Source organism: Sus scrofa, chromosome 2 (assembly GCF_000003025.6).
Source record: "Sus scrofa isolate TJ Tabasco breed Duroc chromosome 2, Sscrofa11.1, whole genome shotgun sequence".
NCBI classification, from domain to species: Eukaryota; Metazoa; Chordata; class Mammalia; order Artiodactyla; family Suidae; genus Sus; species Sus scrofa.
Genome location: NC_010444.4, coordinates 128,337,714 through 128,350,123, shown reverse-complemented (window position 1 = coordinate 128,350,123; position 12,410 = coordinate 128,337,714). Strand labels below are relative to the sequence as shown.

Here is a 12,410-nt window from a genome sequence, read left to right as displayed (position 1 = left end):
GTACTATGTATCTATCATCTACTTTCAATAATTGTTAATTTTGATTTATAGTTACCTTGGCTTACCTACTAGATTATTGTAAAACAAATCCCAGACTTCATATTATATCTGTAAATATTTCAGAATGTATCTCCAAAAGATTAGAACTATTTTGTTTTCAAAAATTACGCTAACATTGTAACCCAGCAGGACCCTATGGGGCCCTTACCAGGACAGACCCCTCCCCCCATGTCTTCTGCTTTAGCTTCTCTCTGAAGTTCGGAGATAACAGTATCTGATGCTCATTTCCTGAGCTGTTTTACAGATGCTAAAAGCCCCAGCAAATGGAAGACATTAACTACTTGATGACCATGAGCACAGAGGCCCCAGGCCTCCTGGAGCCTGAGGCTTGATAATGTTAAGCCCTGTGACACCACCCTGTGACCTCACCATCAACCAATCAGAGGACTGTGCACAAGCCGATCACACACCCTGCGACTCCTTTCCTTCACCTTGTCTTTTAAAGCTGTCCTGGACTCCTTGTACACTGCCTTACAATAAATACTGCAGCTTTCTTCACCACAACCTGGTTTCAGTAGATGGGCTTTACTGAGTGAAGGCCAGTGGTCTCAGGTTTGGTTCAGTAACAACTTTAGATACTAAAAATAATAATAATTTAGCAATGTTTTAAAATATTGATAGTGTTCAAATTGTCCTGATTGTCAGTTTTGTTAATGCTTTTTCAAAAGGATCCAAATGAGGTTTATTAAAATTTAGTTGTTAAAATATTTTTTAAGCCTATTTTAAACTATAGGTATTCTCTCTCTCTTTCCATTTCTCTCTCCCCTTCAACTTATTTAGGGGGAAAAAACTTGAGCATTTATCCTACAGATTTTCTCAGTCTGGACTTTGCTAATGGCATCTGTGTAATAATAGCGTTTAATATATTCTTCTCTCCCCTGTATTTCCTATAGTTAGATCTAGAAACTTGGTCTGTTCAGGTAATAATGTGGAGTCTGTTCAGGTAATAATTTGGGGGAGTAATGCTTTTTAGGTGGTATTGCATCCTTCCATTAGAAGCATAGAATGTCGAGCTATTTCTCCTTTTGAGTTACTAGCAGCCATTGATAATCATTGTTTATATGCTGCAAAATGGTGATACGATACTTTTAGCATGGCTGCTACATTTATTAGCTGGAATACTTCTATAAACCGTAACTTCCCCTTGCCAACGATTTCTTTATCCTGCAGTATAGATATAGAGGAAAGGCAGGATTAATGCTTGAACATTTCCCTGTATTTGCAAGTTTTAAAAAAATAATAAGCTGTTTTCTTTGGCATCTTCCAAAGGAGAGCAATGAGATTTAGTTTTGCTTTTTAAGATCAGCGTCCACTTGTACATTTAACCATATTTGCTATGCTTTTATTCCAGTTATTCCTAATTCTGCCCAAACTGGCTAATGGGAACCTCTTCAATTAATCTCGAACGGACGCATAAAACACTCAACATGCACCAAAAAAATATGATAAGCTATGTAGGAAATGTAATGAAATGAGCAAAAAAACACTCCTGGAACTAAAAAAAAAAAAAAAAAAATTGTAACAGATTGTAGGATGTAAGTTTAATATACAAGTGAATCCCTTGTGATCAGTGGTGAAAAAGTACAATTCGAAATTTAAATTGCCATACTGTTTACATTAGCACCCCAGAAAATGAACTATTTGGTATAAATCTAACAAAATATGTACAAGATCTGTATGAGAAAAACTATAAACCTCTGATGAACAAAATCACAGATCATAAAAAGAGAGAGATTCTGTGTTCATGGATAGAAACACTTGATAAGATGTCCATTCTTCCCAACTTGGTCTATAGGTTCAATACAACGCTGGTCAAAATCCTGGCAAGTTATTTTATGGATGTCGAGAAACTGATTCTCAAGTTTTATGAGAGACAAAATACCTGGAATATTCAACACAATAATTGAAGGAGAGCAAAGTTGGAGGACTGACACTAAATAATGTCAACACTTATTATAATTAAAAACTTCTGTTCTGCAAAAAATAATGTCAAGAGAATGAGAAGGAATTCCCTGGTGGCCAGGTGTGTAAGAACTCAGCATTGTCACTGCTGTAGCTCAGGTTACTGGTGTGGCTTGGGTTTCATCCCTGGTCAGGAACTTCATGGGTGTAGCCAAAAAAGAGAGAGAGAGAATGAGAAGACAAGCCACACATTAGGAAAAAAATGCATTAAGGAAAAAAATCTTCGCAAAGGACATCAAATAAAGGATTTACCCAAAAATATACAAAGAACACTTAAAATTCGACAATAAGAAAACAAACTGATTCCAAAGTGGGCTGAGGGGATGAAGAGGAGGGTAAGGAAGAGCAGGAAAGGAAGAAGAAAACATTATAACTGACAAGAAAGCAAAGCAAAACAATACCTTTGTCTCTGCAGTGCTGACAGTTGAATGTGCGTCCAGACACAAATCCATGAGACTTTCTTTAGTGCTCTCTTTTATCATTTATTTATTTATTGCTTTTGGGGGCCACACTTGCAGCATATGGAAGTTCCCAGGCTAGGAGTCAAATCAGAGTTACAGCTGCCAGCCTACACCTCAGCCACTGCAAAATGGGATCCAAGCCATGTCTGTGAACTACATCCCAGCTCAAGGGAATGCCGGATTCTAAATCCACTGAGTGAGGCCCGGAATTGAACCTTCATCCTCATGGATCCTAGTCAGATTTGTTACTGCCAAGCCAAATGGGGACTTTATTACTTTTTTAATGGAAAGGTTAATAATACAAAAAACTTAAAGTTATCAAGAAGTCAAATTGTGATGATGACCGTGTTTAAATCAAGTCTGAAGGATAAAAATAGGCAGGGATTTTGGGATTTTGAAAATACTTTTAAGGTATTTAGGAGATTGTCTTTATGTGTAATATCTCCATTCTTAGTGATTCCAGATAAATGATGTGTGACTGTAATTTCTTCCTTGGTTAAATTATAAGCTATTATACATTACACCATGATTGAATATATGCCATTTCAAACCAAGCCCAAGATAAATGACCTATATTTCAAGGTAAGCACTTTACATTTGAAAAGAAGACAACAACCTTGGACTATTACTAAATCTCAGAGCAGAAAGACTGATATATCACATATTCTAAATATCATTGAGTCGAAGGCAATGAAATTTATTATATACTATGAAATTTGAAACTGTATGTGGGCTTTTAAAATGTACTTCATGGTTCAGTACTATTAAGTCCTGATACATCCAGTTGATGCATCACGTCATCAACCTGCCAGGAAGCCTTTGGAGAGCCATTTGTCCCTGGATCCAAATCAAATATGTACCCTGACTGTTAAAAAATATTTTGTTAAACTAAATGACTGAGCAATCTTTGACAGGACTGCCAAATGAATGATGACAACGGTTGACCACTTTGGGCCCTGGGGCCATATTACCAAAAGGAAAAAGAGAAAAATCTGTTCTTTCTAGTCCGATCTTAGGCAGAACAAATGCATTATTCTTTCTTAAGAATTTTGGTTGAGGTCTAAGGTTCTTGCAGCTTTTCATATGGGAATTTAACAGAGTATAGATGTCACTTTTCCTGTGTATTATCTGAAGTGACATGTACTCAACAAATTGGGTGCATAACATTAGTTCTGAAGCAGAACAAAGTTGAGGCGGAATGGAAAGAGGTATGTAGGAGCTTGACTTCCCTGAGTTCAGATTTCAGCTTTACCACTTAGGAGGCTCCTAGTCTTACAGTGGAATAATAATATCTATCTTTTGGGACTGCTGTAAAGGTTAATGGTGAATGTTAAGTGCCTGACATATTGGAGGCATTCATTAAAAAGATAGCTTTTATTATTATTATCTAACAACAACAGTCTTATTCTGAAATTGCTAACTTAGAGGCTAATGAGGATAAACATATGAAAACGATTAAAAATAAGACGATTAAAAATAAGACGATGGGGAGCAGTCAGCTGGGAACTGCAGAACCTGCCTAAAGGCATTAAAAACAATAGTATCAACAGTAATCAACTCACCTTGTCAACTGAACCTATGGTATCTGCCTTTTTGGCCTCTAAACATTAAAATTCTTTCTAATAATGTATTTAGGAAAAGGCATCAGAAATTCTTTTGCCTTCGGGTAACTTTATACTCTAGGCAGGCAAAAGAAGTTTTCCTTTTTTTTTTTTTAACAAATAGTTTCTAAATTTAAGCTTCCCCTCATCCCTTTGACCAACACATTAGTAATTCTACACTTTCCAACACTGTTTTACTCCTCCCCTGCTGATTCAGAAAACATGAGCATTTGGATATTCAAGAGAAGCTTGTTCAGCTTTTCTATCCGATCACCTGAATCTGTAACTGAACCCAGGTTTAGCCGATCACCACTCACAAGCCAGTGATTCGAGAGGCAAGTGTTAATAGGAAGGAAGTGTGCTTTAATCCAAAAGCTGGCAGTCTGGAGGGATGGTGGACTCATGTCCAGAGATCAACTCTGAAGATTCTGCTTAGCCAGGACAGTTTTTAAAGTGAAAAATGGAGGGGGAAGAATCTCAGTGAATCGTGGAGGCAGGAGGTTGGGTTCTGCCGTCTCTTTTGCATGCAGACTGGCTGACTGTTGCCTGAGTCATCTGCCTGCAGGATTGCTTAGGGAGGTGATTGAGAGTAGAGAACTAGTTTTCTTTAGGAAAAGAATCAACAGGTTAGACAAGGCATGGTATGCATTCAGGAGTTTCAATTGCTTAGTGAACCTAATTCATGTAATTAGGTTCTTTTAAGGTTAGAGGGGAACAGAAATGGTCAAACAGGAAAGGAGCGAAAGAACTGCCTGCAGATTCCTGAAGTCAATAGAAAGAGAGCAGAGAGGAGGTACAGGCCACGTTTCCTTTCTTTCAGGAATATGCTGCATTGCTATGATTTTCAAGTCCGAGGCCCGCGACGATGGCTACATAAACGACTATGACTTCTCTAAGACAAAGCCTTAATTTTCAATTTTATTGCATTTCTTTATGTCTTATTACTCTTCCACATTATGTTTTAGGAAAGTTTTGGAAAATACCAAGATTTTACCCATGGGGGAAAAAAAATCCTTTAAACAATTACTCGGGTCTTAAGTTTTAGTTTTTTGGGTTTTTTGGTTTTTGGTTTTTTTTTTTTTCCCAAAAACTGGTTTTCCTCCTGCAACTCTTTCAGAGTTTACTTTCTCACAAAAGATGGGATTTCTGAAAAATTTCCACTGGCAGTAGTCCAGGGCTGTAATTACTTTAAATTAAACCCTCAAGTATTTCCCTTTCTCTTCCTAGCGCCACAAACAATTCCTTCGTCTGAGTGTTAGACTCCGTTTAACTCAGCAAGTTTTGAGAAGCAGTCTGCAAGGCCGCAGGGGGCAGAAATTCAAACTCTGACCTTGAAAGATGTTGCTGGGATCTATGGATGCATATGTTCAACATAGCCCGTAATGCATCCCCCGGGCTCAGGGGAATGTAGGGCACACAGGCGGCCAGAGTGTCTGTGAAGAGAGAAGGGGTTGAGGATGGATCCTGAAGTTGGGCAGGGAGTGAGAGGGTGCTTTTATCGTGGCTAGAAAGCAATTTTAGGCAGCTGTGTAAAATTATTATCCAAAAATGTAAGGATAAAACCTCGATCAGATCAAATAGTTAAAAGAAGTGATTCATAATTCAAGACTCTCATGCTGACTCATTAAGTTGAAAACATTTGCACTTGCCCAGAATTTATTTCATCCTCCAAATATATTTATCACAGTTCAATTTTATGATCTGTCACATGTATGCAAGTCTACCAGCCATAATTATTTTAATGCTACTTAATTTTTTCAAACAGTATCTCTCCAAAGCACTGAAGAGTCCTTGAGGTCAACTCACAATCGGAGGGAAGCAGCAAGAGTGTAACACGTTTTTTTTTTTGCAGCAACATGAATGGACCGAGACATTGTCACGCTAAGAGAAGTTGGTCAGACCGTGAGACACCAGCGTCACATGCTATCACTTACATGAGGAATCTAAAAAATGGATACAGTGAACTTCTTTGCAGAATAGACACTGACTCACAGACTTGGAAAAACTTATGGTTTCCAAAGGAGACTGGTTGGGGGTAGGGGGATGGGCTGGGGGTTTGGGATGGAAATGCTATAAAATTGGGTTGTGATGATAATTGTACAATTTTTTTGTCTTTTGAGGGCCATACCCATGGCATATGGAGGTTCCCAGGCTAGGGGTCTAAATTGGAGCTGTAGCTGCTGGCCTACGCCACAGCCACAGCAATGCCACATCCGAGCTGTGTCTGTGACCTACACCACAGCTCACAGCAACACCAGATCCTTAACCCACTGAGGGAGGCCGGGGATCAAACTTGCAACCTCATGGTTCCTAGTCGGATTCATTTCCACTGTGCCATGATGGGAACTCTGATAATTGTACAATTATAATATAATAAAAAATTCATTGAATAAATAAATAAGTGCAGCATAATGTCTTTTCTCACCCTGGTCTCCTCCCACCCCACCCCACCTCAAACACTGGGTTCTAAACTAAGGCAAAAGATAGCTGAAAACAAAAGCTTAAGGTAACCAAAATCCCAAACCTCGTGGGACAGGGACTCTTAAAAAGGCAAATAATGTGAGTACCATAAATGAAAGTCCATTTTTTCTCCTTGAACTTGTTGGCTGAAAATTGCTTTCTCTTGCCTGGAAGAGAAGATATCAGACTCTTAGACCATCTTTCAATGATTTTGTGCAGGAGTCTCTCAGTCCTTCCCTGTGGATGACTTTAGACTTTGCCTTTCTTTTGAATTTTGGAGTTCCGTTGCCATTTGGTTAGATTGTATTGCTGATAAGTTGAAGATGTCTCTGGTTGCCTGTGATTCGGCTATTAAGAAGATTTACAGGTGGGTCTCTTTAGTCATGCCCTGAAAAGGTGATAAAAATTTTTGTCATCTATTTAGAGGCTATGCAATTTAACATAACTCTACTTTCATTTCTCCTCACCTTATGCATATAATCCATTAAACTGTTTTATAGAGGCTAAATATGAAAGGACAGTGGTACTACAGTATTTCTTAACCTGTTATCAAGACCACAATATTTTAACAGGAATGAAGACCCCAATGCAAATTTCCATTCTCTTTGTATAACATTTATGCAATAAAGAATAAATTGAGTACATGATTTTTCATTTCTGAGTACTAGGGCTAGTAATGCATGAGCTGCAGAGAAGCAAGCATTAATCTATCTAGCTGCTAAGAAATGAAATGTCACTTAGAGGAACTTATTCTTGCTGGCACACTCTTTCATGGAGTTCTCCATCAAAAAGCAGAGAAAAAAGTAATTCTTTTTCCAGTTGCATTATATCAGAGCACGTCTACCCTTTTTCATGTGTCCTGATTTAGTTCCTGCATGTGGAGTGTACAGAAGCTTTGGTTTTTCACGGATACCTCATTTGATTTCATTTTTTCCCAATGAAATAGTGGTTTCTTTAAAAAAGGAAAAGGAGGATAGAAGCAAAGGAAATATTTCCTTTAAAGAATACTTGTTTCTCAATAGCTGTTTTATTTCTGGGCTGGCATCTTATTGCTGTGGGTTATGGGTGGTGTCACAAGATTGTGTGTGTGTGTGTGTGGTGTGTGTGTGTGTGTGTGTGTACCTGATCAGTTCTCTCACTTGTGTTATTTCTCTGGTTGATTGAGATCACATATTTTTAGGTGAATTAAAATCACAAGTAATGTTAATGATAATAAAGCTCTTTAATATAATAGGTGATTGAAAAGCCTGAGCACAGAAGTTCCCATCGTGGCGCAGTGGTTAACGAATCCGACTAGGAACCATGAGGTTGAGGGTTCGGTCCCTGCCCTTGCTCAGTGGGTTAACGATCCGGCGTTGCCATGAGCTGTGGTGTAGGTTGCAGACGCGGCTCGGATCCCGCGTTGCTGTGGCTCTGGCCTAGGCCGGTGGCTACAGCTCCGATTCGACCCCTAGCCTGGGAACCTCCATATGCCGAGGGAGCGGCCCAAGAAATAGCAAAAAAAGACAAAAAAAGCCTGAGCAGTATTTATTTAGTTTTTAAAGACAGAGCAGTTGTTTTTATATATCTTGCTTTGCAAAACTAGAGACAGTACCATTAATTTTTCTGGTGGGAATACATTTTTAAAATAATATATTTATTTTCAAAATGCTAAATTTAAAAGAACAGACTTCCTTACCACAAACTAGTTTTTAAAATATTTATTCAAGATAATTTATATTTTAAGGAAAATTACAGAAACCTATATTATCATCTATGTTTTGTGGAGTAAAACTATTCATGGACATTTTGTTGATTTTCCACAAATGTGCCTCCCCATAATTAAACATATGGGGAGTTCCCATTGTGGCCCAGTGGTTAATGAATCTGACTAGCAACCATGAGGTTTCGGGTTCGATCCCTGGCCTTGCTCAGTGGGTTAAGGATCCAGCATTGCTGTGAGCTATGGTATAGGCCAGCAGCTACAACTCCGATTTGACCCCTAGCCTGGGAACTTTCATATGCCGCAGGAGCAGCCCAACAAATGGCAAAGACAAAAAAATATATATGTGGTTACATCTTTGTAAATTTATGTCGTCTTTATTGGACATCCTTTAGGGATTCCCTGCTCCAAACAGTGGGATTTTTCCAGGTAACCGAGGCTTCTCCCTTTAACCTGCCAAGATTTTTTGAGTATTTCCTTAAAATTATACCTCATGGGTGCTTCTTTAAAAAAAAAGAGAGAGACCTAATAAACATAATTTTATGTTTCAAACATGACTTACTCCCTCCGTTGTAAATGTGGGATAATGATAATATTTAATTTGCAAGTGTATTTTAAATATTCTTAAAATGCTCACATGGTTGTTATAAGCACCACTAACGGTGCCTCTCCAACCGGGGTCCTGTGAGTCAGCTGAGGCTCATCAAGTTATGAAGGTCCCTGAGGATGCAATGCACACAGGTGCCCCCTTTACAAAACTGGAGTGGGTGGGGCGGGGAGGAGGAGCTCTGTCCTCCCAACCAACCTCTCCCTGCTGCGTCTTCCTGCCAGTAGAACTTTCCTTCCAAGAGCCCACGACCGTCCTGGAGCCCCCCGGCCTTCCTTGGGTGTTATCATTCTAATGGGCTGAGAAACCAGTGAGCTGAGGCTCTTAGTGTCCTGGGTAGCGGGTCCCATGAAGACTGAGGACTTGCCTGTGAGTAAACAGCTTTGTAGTTTCTGGAATGGTCTTTAGGAATCACGGACGCTTGTGTTTATTGTGAGCCTCTCTTGTTGCTTCCTTCCCGTTTTTTAGTTGAGTTCCAGTTAGCTCAGATAGCTGGATAAGTAACCTCTATGTTCAAAATACCTTGCGGTGTTGGATATCACTTCTGGAGGGAGAATAAAGCATGAGACCGTCCTAAATAATATACAGTTGATGGCATCACACTTTTTTTTCAAATTCTTATTTTATTTGATTTGCATATTGACATTTTCTACTTTTTTATTGTAGTATAATGATTTCCAGTGTTTTGTTTGCTTCAGATGTATAGCAAAGTGATTCAGTTACATGTATATTATACATAATATTATGTTATATATTAAAAATAATATACAAGATAATACATATGCTTTTCAGATTCTTTTCCATTATAGGTTATTACAAGTTATTGGATAGTTCCCAGTGCTATACAGTAGTACCTTATTGTTTATCTGTTTTATATATAATATTTTGTATTGCTTATCCCAAACTCCTAAATTTATGCCTTCCCACCCATTTTCCCATTTGTTCCCATATGTTTGTTTTCTATGTCTGAGTCCATTTCTTTTTTGTAAATAAATTCACTTGTATCATTTTTTTTAGATTCTACATATAAGTGATATGATATTTGTCTTTCTCTGACTTTACTTAGCATGAGAGTCTCTGGTTCCATCTATGTTGCTGCAAATGGCATTATTTTGTTCTTTTTTGTGGCCGAGTAGTATTCCATTGTGCATATGTACCACATCTTCTTTCTCCAGTCATATCTCTTTGGACCTTTATGTTGCTTCCATGTCTTGGCTATTGTGAACAGTGCTGCAGTGAACATTGTGGTGCATATATCTTTTCAAATTAGAAAGTTCCTCTTTTCTGGACATACATGGCATTATACTTTAAATAAAAGTGGTTTTCAAACTTGTTTTGACAGCAGAACCCCTTCCCACATCCCATGTTAAAGAAAGTGAAGCAGAGCTACAGGCCCCTTACTCAGCATCTCCTTCTCTCAAAACCAACAGGCCCCCTGAGAGGAGACTCCTTGGAGCCCAGAGCCTTGTTATCTTTTTGTCCCCAAACAAAGTACTCATGTTTACACTCAGTCACTTTTTAATTCTCTGTAATACATGGAGACAACCAGGATAATAGGAGAAAAATATGTTTTCGTAGTGCTAACAGGCAGCGATGTTGAATACGTCCTTTCCTTAAGAAGAGAAGCCAACCTTCTCCCACATTTAAGAATTTGAATGTAGAGTTATTTTTGTTTTTCACTCTTGACAGATGTTTGTGTTCCTCATAGGTGAATTTCTCTACATGCTTTTCAACACCTTCCATCCACAGAGAAGCCAACCTACTCAAATCAGAACTTGTCCTCATTGAGGTAAGATCAGCTGGGATCCTATTAAGGGACTGGTCTTGACGCCTAATTTATCCTGTTTGTAATCTCTCAGAACTGATTTTTTTTTTTAAGTCATTTTTTATGCAGTGGGGAGTAATAACAAGAATTTTGGAGCAGAGTTAGAAATCAGAAATTGCTATGACAACAATGAAATAATGTTGGTGAAATGTGTTTGAAAATGCGATGTATTTAATATTCTTTGAATTATAAATTGCATTTCAATTGAGAACTAAACATTATGTGCTAAGGACAGTTCGAGGCCTGGGGATGCAGCCATGAACAAGACAATCTCTCTCCTCATAGTGCTTACATTCTGATAGAGACAAATAAATTAATAGATTTATTATTATTTTTTTTAATTACATCATCACCATCTTCATGATTAAATAGAGGAATTTGCTTCTTTATGCCATGCTTAATATTCGAATTGTGGACACAGCGAGTTTGAAGTCTGAAGGTGAAAACTTGGGTTTTTATCGTGCCTCCCCACCACATATTACTTTGATAGATTCACAAGCAAGTCATCCTCATTTGCAAATGTAGGACGGTAATTATGCTTAAGTCACAAGAGTGTTTTAAATATTTTTTAATATGGAAAATATATTTTATATATCTTAAATTGTTACAAAATACTACACAGTCTTGGGCCTAGTTCTATTAATATGTTGTCTTTCTGCAAAGAAGCATAATGTGCTGACCTAGCTTTAGCTAATTTAGGATATCTATTTTTTTCTAAACATACGGTAAAAAAAAAATTAATTGGAAACAGTAGTGTCCATTGTTCAAGACACTATGAATTGTGTGCATGTAGCAACATTTAACTCCATACATAGCTGTGAATTGGCCAGTGTTTTGCCAACAACAGAGTAAATGACAACTATTCACACATCAGTTCTCCATTGTTCTGATTACAACCTCATACATGGGGTGATTCATGGTTTACTTGTTTTTCAAGTCACAATTTCAGGCAGCATCATTTGTCTTCCATCGGCAATTCATACTTAGACTGAGGGTCCATGTGCTGATCTCTTGTATTTCATATAATTTCCATCTTGGACAGCCTCCTTCAGACTACAACATCTTTAAAGTAAAGGCAGAAGATGGCCTTAAAAAACAAGAAAATGCAACCTCTTGTTTATGTCTGTTTCATGATCCTAATTATTTTGCCCTGTAGAGAGTTTCCGTGGCAGGTATAGAGGGGTTTCTTCAGTAAATTTTGGCCCCTGAATATTGTAGAACATGTTACTGCCTGTTTATATGTCACACATCAAAATCAGTCCAATTCCAGGAGAAGCACATGAGTTAGAAACATAGATTTGGACCAGCTAAGAAAAGACAGATGATAGAAGGAAGATGGTCTTGAATATGGACATTTGTTGATTTGTATTTTCACTCAGGAAGCATGTTGTAAATGCTTAATACGTACCAGATCCTGTCCTAGGAAAGAGATGCACATTCCCTATGCTCAAGTAGAACCAATCTAGTGAGTGAATGACCTAAATAGCTATAAAACACAAATAGGGACAGCAGGGACAGGACATGAGAGAAAGGCATGGCAACAAAATGAGTGCGATCTAGAGCAGCAAATTCAAGCAAAAGATTTGTGGTTGATGGAGCTGGGGGGGAGGGGATTAGCAACTATACTTCTAACAGGATGGGATTTATTTTAGGGCTAAGGAAAATGTCCTAAGATTAGATACTGGTGCAAAACCTTTTGAAAATATTTGCAAAAAAACCCTGAAGCACTGAA

General features: G+C 38.1%; 1 long non-coding RNA gene across 4 annotated transcripts in view; it reads left to right on the top strand.

The window, feature by feature from the left end:
- LOC102158243 overlaps positions 1–12,410 on the top strand; it is a 1,168,296-nt gene that overhangs the window by 1,136,225 nt on the left and 19,661 nt on the right. For all 4 annotated transcript variants that reach the window (XR_002342080.1, XR_002342079.1, XR_002342078.1 and 1 more), the window contains one exon: positions 10,562–10,642. This is a non-coding gene — a long non-coding RNA (uncharacterized LOC102158243). The remainder of the gene's footprint in view (positions 1–10,561; positions 10,643–12,410) is intronic.